The sequence below is a fragment of the Miniopterus natalensis genome, chromosome 1 (assembly GCF_054644295.1).
Source record: "Miniopterus natalensis isolate mMinNat1 chromosome 1, mMinNat1.hap1, whole genome shotgun sequence".
NCBI lineage: Eukaryota > Metazoa > Chordata > Mammalia > Chiroptera > Miniopteridae > Miniopterus > Miniopterus natalensis.
Genome location: NC_142081.1, coordinates 78434881 through 78447018, shown reverse-complemented (window position 1 = coordinate 78447018; position 12138 = coordinate 78434881). Strand labels below are relative to the sequence as shown.

Below are 12138 nucleotides of genomic sequence, written 5' to 3'. Positions count from 1 at the left end.
CAGGTGATCTGGGTTCGATTCCCAGTCAGGGCACATGCCCGGGTTTGGGGCTGCAGCCAATCAATGACTCTCTCATCATTGATGTTTCTATCTCTCTTTCCCTCTCCCTTCCTCTCTCTGAAATCAATAAAGATATATTTTTTTTAAAATTAAAAAAAATTAAAATGGGCAAAGGACGTAAAGAGACACTTCTCCAAAGTGGGCATACAGATGGCCAAGAGATACATGAAAAAAATGTTCAAAGTCACTAATCATCAAAGAGATGTAAATTTAAACCACAATGAGGTATCACTTCACACCTGTCAGAATGGCTACCACCAACAAATCAACAAATGACAAGTGCTGGCGAGGGTGTGGAGTAAGGGGAACCCTGGTACACTTCTGGTGGGAATGGAGACTGGTGCAGCCACTATGGAAAACAGTATGGAGGTTCCCCAAGAAATTAAAAATGGAACTGCCTTTTTACTCAGTGATCCTACTTCTAGGAATGTATCCTAAGAATCCTGAAACATTCATCAGAAAGAATATATGCACCCCTATGTTCACAGCAGTACAATTTGCAATAGCTAAGATCTGGAAACAGTCCAAGTGCCCCATAAGTAGAAGAGTGGATAAAAAAGCTGTGGGACATTTACACCACAGAATACTATGCAGGTGTAAAGAAAAAGGATCTTGTACCCTTTGGGACAGTATGGATGGACCTGGAGAATATTATGCTAAGTGAAATAAGCCAGGCAGAGAAAGAAAAACATCACATGATCTCACTTATATGTGGAATCTAAAGAATTTAATAAACTGATGAACAGAAGATTCAGTGACATGGAAGCATGGATCAGACTGACAAATCTCAGAGGGAAGGTGGGGGTGGGTGGGTGGATGAGGAGAGATTAACCAAAGAATTTATAGGCATACATACATAACCCAAGGTCACAGACAATAGTGTAGAGAGGGACTGGGGAGGGGGGTGGAAGGGGTCACTGGGGAGAAAAAGGGACATCTGTAATATTTTCAACAATAAAAATAAAATAAAATAAAATGTTTAAAATGGTAAAAAAATAAAAATAAAAATAAACAAATTCTGCAGTGTTTCCACCAAACTACTTTCTATTCAATGGCCCAAGCATGCTATAAGAATGAAAGCAGTCAGTGCTAATGTCTGGCCATAATTCTTTTAAATTATATTGTAAGTTTTCATTCTGTGAAACCATTTTAACCAATTCTCAGTTATTTACCAAAAAAAGGAGCAGAGTTTTGAACAGCCAGCAAAATTAACTAAAATGATGCACTTTTTCCCCTATACACCCTCTACAAGATGAACTTATGAACAACTGAAAATCCAAAATGTAAACTGCAAAAGGAAGAAGGAACAAAAACATTAGGACTAAATCAGGTCATGTGTAGAGTGGGGTGAGAGTAAGGAGGAGGGAGAGGTAGGGAGAGATAATGAGAGAGAAGATGCAGGATAAATAGCTTTCCACATTATACCCTTTTGTTTTCTAGGTGAAAGGTTAGTGTGTTATCCCTGTCCCCGCATGGCAATTTCACATCACCAGTTATTAATGATGACTTGGTGGTTCAAAAGAAAAACCCATCTTAAAGTGAAAGTTTGTGTAAAGTATGAGTCACAAAGACTTTAGAATTCCTACTTGATTATTCTAGAAAAAATGATCAACAAAGCATCAGCTCTTTCCACATAAACCTGCAGTGAAGGAATTTGACATTGAAAAACGAACCCAGGCAAAGATAGTTTGCACTGTCACGATGAAACTAATTTCTGCTCCTGGGCTAGATGTGACCAATTGTGTAGTATGTGAGAACATGGGTCCCTTCTCAAGTTCCAACTCCCCCTCCCACCCTGTAGAAATATAATAAAGGCTATCTGTACAAGTGCTGTGGGACCTGGGAACCTGGCGAGCTCCTTGGTCAAGAAATAGCCAAACAGAAACCATTCTTGGATGTGAGCTGTGATTGTTAACAGCTTGCATTTTGATCTTACACAGGTTGTGCATGAGCATGTCCACCCTGCATGCCCTGTTTGCTTTGGTTTCTGTATTCTATATTACCCTATAACAAAAAAGCCTGTGTTGCAGAGACTTCACCAGCAGTGCCACCACTCCCCTCGCCCTGCCCCGCCATGTCCATGTAAATCTTAATAAACCCATGTCTTTCACAGCCAGTCCTCCAGGTTATTTCTTTGGAACTGGCAAGCAATACACTGAAGTTTTCTCAGACCTCAGCTCTTTGCATAACATCAATGTAACAAACAAGACATTACCAATCTCAGTGTGGCAGTCATTAGGACTGTTCAAATATATGAATTCTCTTTCTTTCAGGAACACAGAATTGCGTTCCCTATCCTGGTAAGCTCAGGTGTAGCTATGTAACTTGCGTTAGCTGCTAACAAAGGATGAGCAGAAGTGATGGGTATCGTATCTGAACCGCTTTATGTGTCAGTATGTGCTTCACTTTCCCTTTTCCCTTTGTCACAGTGACTGGCAATATTTCAGAAAGTTATTCTGGGTCCTAGAATGAGGGAGATGATGACAGAGATGACCAAAAATGGACATGTAGCATGAACACTAAATAATTTGTTATTTTAAGCCACTAAAATTTTGTGTTTATTACTGCAGCATAACCTAGCCTTAACCTAACATAATCAGTCTTTTATTTTCTCTATACTGTTGATGTATTTCTTATTTATTTTGCAGAGAACTTGTCCTTTATTTAAAGACTCAACTTTAGATTCTAAGCATCAGTTCAAAAATAATGAAGACCCCCCCAAATTAAAAAAACTAAAAGAATAAACTGTCAGTTATTTAAATTAGGAGACTAAACACATCATAAAAAACTACCATGCTTTTACTTCTACAAAGTAAAGACCATTGACAACTAAATGCACTCAGAAGGTTGCCAGGTTGTTGTCTTTTTCCTTTTAAATTTATTGAACTATGTGCCAGGTACCGGAGTAAGTGATTGTCAAGGATTATCCCATTTAATCTTTACTTAGGGCACCTGGAAGTTCAGTAACTTAGTCTAGGTCTCACAGTTAGTAAGTGAAATAAGAGTAAAACTCAAGAAGTCTAGTCTTTCAGAGTTAACCCTGTAAAGCAGATGTTATTTCTAAGAGGTTATAATTTACTGTACATACATCTGTTCATTCTTTCACTAAGTATGTAGTGAGCACTTACTATGTTCAAGGCCCTTTTCCCAATGCTGAGGATGTAACAGTGAGCAAGACACATAAGATCTTCAATTTCAGGGCATTTACAATAGGAGACAGATAAAGAAGATGAAGAAATGGAGAGGTAATTATAGATACCAAGTGTTATGAAAAAATTAAATCATATTGCTGTGTAATAAACCACCCCAAAACTTAAGAATTTGGGTTAAAATAACCACTTATTTTCTCACAGTACTATGGGTTGGACTCAGTTGGACAGTTATTCTGTTCCACATGGCACTGGCTAGGCTCATTCATGTATCCACAATCAGTTGGCAGGCTGCCTGGAGGCTGCCTGGTCCTGAATGACCTTACATGTCGGAAGTCTTTGTTGGGATGACTGCAAGCCTCTTCCCCCCCACCCCACCACCCTCTCTCTCTCCCCATCCCCCACCCCCTTCATATGGCATCTCATCCTCAAGGAGACTAGCCTGGGTTTATTCACAAGGTTAGGTAGTTCCCAGAGAGTGACAGCATAGCTGCATGGCCTCTTAAGCCCTTGCTTGGAAGTCTCACAATATTACTTCTACTACATCTCACTGGTCAAAGCAAGTCATAAAGCAAACCTAGATTCAAGGGATGGGAAAATAGACTCCATGTCCTGATGAGAGAAACTGCAAAGAATCTGAGGCCATATTTAATCCACACAGAAGTAAATAAGGTTGATGTAACTGAAAATACAGGCAGAGAGTAGGTGAGCAGAGTAGGGTTACTTTAGAAAAATCAGGGAAGATACTTGAGGTGCTGATAATGATCCAGCAATTTGAAGAAGGAACATTAAAGGCTGAAGGAAGAGCAAGAACAAAGATCTTGAGGCAGGAACAAGTTAGGTATGTTAATCTAAGCTACAAAAAGGCTGACTCAAGAGCTTACATACAAGGGTTTATACCTAATACTTTTTATAATTTAGTCATTGTTTCTCTAAAATTACAATATATTCTGGAGAACTGAATGTTACAAAATCGTTTTTGAAATAGTTACTTTTTAAAAAATTCTTATCCAAATATTTTGGGTAAATATTCTCCATTCTAACATGCCAAATAAATTTTTAAGAGTCATACACAAACACAAGAATCGCTGTTAATAGATAACAAGATGTACACTGTATTATGAACCTCATGTTTAGATAATGTAACCATCAGTCAACCATGTTCCTAGCATTGCCATTATTGGCTTATAGTCATATCCTCACACTTTAAAACTGTTTCTAGAACAGAATATGTGCTCATCAAACAGCAACTGAAATCTACATTGTATTCCCTGTTAAGATGCTTTGTCCTTCTTGAAGTGGAGGCTGAATAATGAATCTGCCAGTTACTTCTTAAAAATATAACTACAAACCAGACCTTTCTTCTTCTGGAACTGTGAAATGAAATAAATATTTTTTAAAGCAGGATACACTTTAAACTTGAAAACATCTACGGAGCGAGCAGCAAGTTTTATTTTGCCCAGATTTACAAAAGATTAAACAAATGAATTAGAAAGGACCAAGGCTAGCCCCATCTGAATCTCACTATACTATAAATTATTATACCCAAGATTGTTTCTTTAAAAATGCAGATTCTATAAACGTAGGAACTAAAACTCTTAGAAGAAAACAGGCATAAATCTTCATGACCTTAGATTAGGTAATAATTATTTAAATATGACACTAACAACAGGCAACAAAAGAAAAAAGCAGATAACTTGGACTTCATAAAAACTTAAACTTTTGTGCTTCAAAGGATACCATCAAGAAACTGAAAAGACAATCTAAATGGGAGAAAATACTTCCAAGTCATATATATGATAGAGGTCTATTATTCAGAATATATAAAAAATTATAACTCAACAATAAAAAGATAATTACCCTATAAAAAGTGGGCATAAGATTTTAACAGACATTTCTCCAAAGAAGATATACAAATGGCCAATAAGCACACAAAAAGATGCTTAATGTCCCTCCTCTACAGGTTGACAGCTCCTCTAAAGGTTTAACCGAGAGTTACCATATGACCTAGTAATTCTACTCCTAGGTATTACGCAAGAGAATTGAAAACACGTCAATACAAAAACTTTTATATTAGATGTTCACATTATTCTTAAGAACCAAAAAGTAGAAATAAGCCCAATGTCCAAACGTCCACAAACTAATGAATGGATAAATAAAATGTGGTAGCCCAGATGGTGTTGCTCAGTGGTTGAGCATTGACCCATGAACTTGGAGATTATGGTTCAATTCCCAGTCAGGGCACATGCCCAGGTTTCGGGCTCGATCCCCAATAGGGGGTGTGGAGGGGGCAGCCAATTGATGTTTCTCTCTCTCTCCCCTCTACTTTCCTCTCTCTGAAATCAATAAAAACATATTTTAAAAAATAATATAATAATAAAATGTGGTATATCCATATAATAAAATATTATTCAGCAATAAAAAGAAATGAAGTACTGATTTATGCTACAACATAGATGAACTTTGAAAACATGCTAAGTGAAAATATGAAATGTCTAGAACACACAAATCCATAAAGACAGAAAGATCAGTGGTTGCCAAAAACTAAGGGGAAGAAGGAATTGTGAATGACTACTGAGTTTGGGGTTACTTTGGGAGGAATGAAAATGTTCTGGAATTAGATAAATTCCAGCTGAAAAACGTTGCCAATATACTTAAAAACAATGAATTATACACCTTAAAAGTGACTATTACAGTTTATGAATTAGACCTCAATAAAAGAAAAATAAAAGTAATGTACACACTAAAGAACTGAGATATGACTTTGTCAAGACACCAAATTATGCCAAAAGTGAAATCTAGCCAGGGACTTTACCATCTCCAAAATTCCATTTAGTATATACTGTAATTGTATTAACACCAGAAATCAGAAGATTGACCACTGATTTGGTAATAACTTTTAAGCAAAAGCAAAAAAATTATTCTTTTTCAGCAACCAACAAAATCATATATCAATCCATACAGTCCATACAATATTCTTTTTTCAGAATCAAAAGTAACATTTAAATATAAACCTTCGTATCTGAGTTAAAAGATCTTCTGAATCACCTTTGGCCATAGCAGCCCTATACAGCCTCATGGTGACATGTTACATACCACTCTCCTTAGAATCTGTGTTCTTCATCTTTACTTTTGTATCACTTTTAGGACCAAGAGCAATGGCAGACTGAAGAATACTGGGGCTATGCCTGTATTACACATTGATTATTGTTTTTCCTTTCAATGAATTATACCATTCTATAAATTAATCAACTTGAATGTCTATGGGAAGCTTTCGGCATACAGAAGTTTGCAGCCTGAGTGATAGCTTTTCAAAATGAAAAAAAAATCAGTTATAACAACTTCCCCTTGCTTTAAAATTCTATACCTCAGTCTGAGAAATGTGTCAATCATTGCTACCTTTTACTGAACTGTTAGAAAACCTTCAGCAAAATTTTAAAGTTAAGATTAAGGTTAAAATTAAACAGTGTGTGGACCTGCCAGTACAACTAACTCAACTTAGGTGACAGGTAGATAAGCAGATATATGCAGTATATAGTTAAATTTGCCCACACCCGGGCAATGACAACCACCAATAAGTCTCAGCTCTACATGGTGGCTGGCAAGTTTCTGCTGACATCAACTGTAAGACATACTCTAGATTAAAAAAATTATCAATATCTATCGATAAATAAATAAACATGCATATGAAAACTGAGAAAGTAAAATAAATTCACAGCCAGAACTTATTTTTAGCTCCTTAATCTCTAGCACCCCTATGATGTAGGCTCTATCACCCCTACAATGTATAGCATGTTTTCGAAGTTCATCTATATTGTAGCATAAATCAGTACTTCATTTCTTTTTATTGCAAAATGGAATTTTGGAGATGGTAAAGTCCCTGGCTAGATTTCATTTTTGGCATAATTTAGTGTCTTGACAAAGTCATATCTCAGTTCTTTAGTGTCTACATTACTTTTATTTTTATTTTATTGAGGTCTAATTCATAAACTGTAATAGTCACTTTTAAGGTGTACAATTCATTGGTTTTTAGTATATTCACAACCAGAACTTATTTTTAGCTCCTTGATCTCTATCACCCCTACGATGTGCTACTCCCAAGATAATGACTGTAAAAATAGTCTTTTCCATTTACCAGCTTACAGAGAACTATGCTGGGTATACAATGAACCATTAATGAGAAAGGACCAAAAAGAATTTCTAACATATTATGCAGAATTCATGGGAAGAACAAAAATGACCTGTATATCTGGAAATCTGGAAACTTCTTCACACAAACATGTAAACACTCAAGACACAGAATTAGGATTTCTAATCTTTCCTTTATGTACATTTACAGGCAATTGTACTAAGAGAAAGACTAAGAGGACAATATGACAGCCATGAATATTTCCTTTCTGGACTATTTTAACTTGGTTTACAATTTTTTTAAATGTCTGACTTAAAAAATGGGGCACAAAAACTGCCCAGCTCTTTTCACTTAGCAGATTCATGGCATAAATGTAACTAGTTGAAGCAATCATGTAATAAGAAATCTTAAAGAAATGTGTTCTATTTGGGCACTTTTATACACTGCTGGTAGGAGTATAAATGGCTACAATCACTTGGGTAAGCAATTTGGCAACATGTAGTGAGACCTTTGCAAATATCCATACCCTTTAACTCAAGAGTTCTATTTCTGGAAATCTATTTTAAAGAAATCATCTGAAACATTCACACAAATCTTCTTTCCAGCATTATTTACCATAGTGAAAAATGAAAAACAATCAAACAGGCCCACGGACAGAGAAATTATTTAAAAATTGTGGTACATCCCTAAGATACAGAGTACTATATTTATTTCAGAATATTTACCAAGAATGTCCTTTACTTTTTTCTTTTTGTGATGTAGATTTGTTTCTTAAAGAAATATATATTTATTGTAAAAGAAAATTTAAAACTGAAAAACTGAAATTCTCTCATTCTCTTATACAGGGTGAGGCAAAAGTAGGTTTACAGTTGTGAGTACATGAAATAGTTTATTCTTGTATTATTATGTATTAATTATTGTAGTATTTTCCATATGAGCAACTGTAAACCTACTTTTGCCCCACCCTGTCTTCTATCCCCAACTCCTGAAGTTAACGATTGTTAAGTTCTTACATGTGTATAATTTCTAGAAATTTTCTAAACATATACAAAATTATCTAACAAACATTTACATATTGGTAATCCTTTGTTTTGTTTTTCACACAAGTGGGGCCATAGTAACATTGCTGTTCTTCAACTTGCTTCTTACACTTATTTTAGTTTTTGTTCTACATCAGTACATATAGATCGACTTCTTTCATTTTATTTTATTTATTTATTTTTTAAATATATCTTTATTGATTTCAGAGAGAGGAAAGGAGAGGGAGAGAGAGAGACAGAAACATCAATGATGAGAGAGTCATTGATCAAGCCTGCAACTGGGCATGTGCCCTCACCGGGAATCGAACCCCGATTGCCTGGATCCAAGGTCGACGCTCAACCGCTGAGCCACGCCCGGCCGGGCATTTTAAATGGATGTCTCAATATATATCAGATCCTGAATTGATAGATATTTAGGTTGAATAGAGTTTTCTTCTTACAAATAATGCTATAACTAACATATTTGGATATATAACTTAATGTACTAATGTGAGTATATCAGTTCCTACAAGTAGAATTTTAACATTTTAGGCATTCAAAGTTACTGCCAAATCACCCACCAAAAATATTGTACTAATGCTCTCCTTCCTACCTCTTCAAACCATTCAAAATACTAGATAATAGCAACTCTTAAATCTCTGCCAATCTGGAACATAAATATTTTAATTTGCATACCTGTAAATATGATTAAGGTTAAACCACTTTTCTACCACAAGGTTCATCTTTTTCTTATAGGTTTGTGAGAGTCTTTGGTACAGTCAAGAAATTAGCCCTTTGTTATGTGTGTTGTAAAAAACTTTTCCAGTTGGTTGTTGTCTTTTAACAGTGCTTATAGTATTTTTTACAGCCTACAAAATTTCTCTGTTCTTCCCAGTAGGGAGCTTGGATTTTATGTATGTTTCGAAGGTGCTTCCCATCTCAAATATAAAAGAAATACTCCTTTTGTAATTTCACTTTATAGTTTTCAAAAACTATAAGTTAAAATGCAGATATATAACTACACATTTGGAGCTCAACTAGGTAAAAATATATATATATTGCAAGGAAATAAATAAAATATTGACAGCGATTACTGCTGAATGGTAGAATTATACATGATTTTCTGAAATTTTCTACAATTCCTTGTATTACTTTTACAACCAATAACTTTATAATCAGCAATCATGCATTATTTTTATAACTAGAAGAAAATAAAATTTCTTGAATTATCATATTTAAACTTTTTCTTAAGTTTTTGATGATATTGACTTATTTTGAGTCTAATACTAAGGCAGAGCTTTGCACTTTCTTTTAACTCTATTGACACAAATGACATGACAGAAAAAAATCTTAAACTGCCAAATAAGGGTCTATTGAAAGCAAGGTTTATGGTTCCATTTGGGAAGTACATTTGAATAGTAATCACAATAATAGTTAGGCTTATTAAGTACTTACTAAGTGCCAAGCTTACATACATTAACTCATTTACCCTTCTTAACATCTTTATAAGATAGGTACTATTATAATCTCCTTTTTACAGACTGGGAAACTAAGGCACAAAGTGGGTAACTTGCTCAAAACTATGAAAGCTATTAAGTAGCAGAGCCAGCATTGGAATTCAAAGGGTCTTTTGGCTCCAGAATCCCCATTCTAAACTTCTAAATGAAAATGGTACTTAAAAGATTAACAAAAAAAGTGGGAAGCTACTACTGCTAACCTAGAAACTGTTAAAGAATGAAACCAAACCACAAAGGGCCTTACATTTATCCAAGAAATTTTTTAAAAAGGAGTCTATGGGAAATATGATATGCCTTTATTATTGTTACTATTTAATATTATTGTTAATAATTTTTACAAATATCTAGCTTCAAAGATTTGAGAAAAAATTTCTTTCCTCCTTCCTTACTCAGGTGGCATCTCTGACCCGAGTCTGAGTTAAGGTTTCCCTAATATAATAGTACATTGCCACAAGATAGTGGTGTTCTAAAGAGTTGGGTAATAACACTTATGTACTTGTCACATAAACTGTTGCCAGCATAAATTTTTTTAAAAAACATGTTTTAAAATTGATTTTTAGAGAGAGAAGGAGGGACAGGGAGGAACATTAATTGGCTCCCTCCCTACTGGGAAGAACCCACAACTTGGGTATGTGCCCTGACTGGAAACCGAACTGGCGACCTTTTAGTACATGGGCGATGCTCAACCAACTGAGCCACACAGGCCAGAGGCAGTATAAAATTCTTTTAAGAGTAAAAGCTAAAAGTAGTGGTAGATGCCTATGATTTCCCTGGTTGATATTTTGTTCTTTGCCAAAAGAACTGCTAGAATCTTTTTAAATGTGTATATTTTCTGTCTATAATGCCAAGGGATGTGTCCAAAACATCACCTTCAACATTTTACTTTTCCCCAAAAAGCCAGCTCAATTAAGGCTATATATTTCTGACAAGCCAATTTTTTGTGCTTTGTGTGAAGCTGAAAGTCAAACAAATAAGACACTTTCTAATTTTCCTTGGTTTACAGAATGGGACATAGAGATTTTGACATTTCATTTTCATCATGACTATTGTATGTTAATTTAGCAGACTAGATTAGATGAGGAACTTTTTAGAATGAGTCCTTCTGATTCTGAGCTCTAGCAAGCATTAGTAATAATTTCATGTTTCCTTTTTTAGGCTTTGCCTTTGTCAATATTACTGTCTCAAAGGCCCCTTTAAGTACCTAAGACACAAAAATATTTTCCATTTGCTTTGTTTTTTAAAAAATAAGGACTAAAAAATGCATACCCAGCCTAAAAAGGTAGGCATAAACATAAAGAAAAGGCATTCAAAGAAATTTCTGTAAATCAACCTTTGTTAGTACTTGTAAACTTTTCTGAGTATAAATGGCAAAATTGGACTAGTAGAATCTCTGAGAAACAGCTTTTAAGTTGGCAGCAATTTTTAGGAAATAACAGAGTTTAACTACAGATGAATGGCCACAGATTGCCAGTGATAAGAGCCACAAGCCTGAAACCTTGGAGCTCTCTACAATCTAATTTTGATGTTATGACTGCTTTTTAAGGATTTACTGTACAAAATTAGCCTCAATTTTCTAATTTTCTAAACTGTAAAGTGAGGAGTAAAATAACTGCTTACTACTGCTATAAAAATCATTATATTCCTATTAGAAACTACTATGACATTTATAAACTGATTGAACAAATGATTACCTTATCATAAAACCTGCTTAGGTTAATTTACAAACATATTATATTTGGGAAAAAACACAAATGTAATGAATGATTAATATCTTTTTTTTTAAATATATCTTTATTAATTTCAGAGAGAGGGAAAGAGAGGGAGAGAGAGAGAAACATCAATGATGAGAGAGTCATTGATCGAGCCCACAACCTGGGCATGTGCCCTTACGGGGAATCGAACCCTGATCACTTGGATCCTAGGTCGAAGCTCAACCGCTGAGCCATGCCCGGCTGGGCAAATGATTAATATCTCTTGATAGTGTATGCTGATAATTTTCAAATAGAGGGATGTGACCCACAGGGAAATAAGAGTAACTCCAAAGAGAAAGTAGAGAACTAGAAGAAAGTCAGGTAAGGGTTACAAAAAGAGATGAACTGGCCCTTTATTACATGGACTTTTTAATCTCTCATTCTTGCCACTTACTTTCCAGAGATGAAAACAATGAATCTTAGATGAGCAGCTGGTCACTATGGCACCATTAAGAGCTTTATTTTTAGAGGAAGGAAAAATGGGGAGCTATGAGATCCAAGGAAGATAAAAAA

General features: G+C 35.1%; 1 protein-coding gene across 2 annotated transcripts in view; it reads right to left on the bottom strand.

Annotated features, from left to right (window-relative positions):
• Window positions 1-12138, bottom strand: part of PRORP (protein only RNase P catalytic subunit) — a 147010-nt gene that overhangs the window by 87501 nt on the left and 47371 nt on the right. The gene's annotated exons all lie outside the window — the stretch shown is intronic.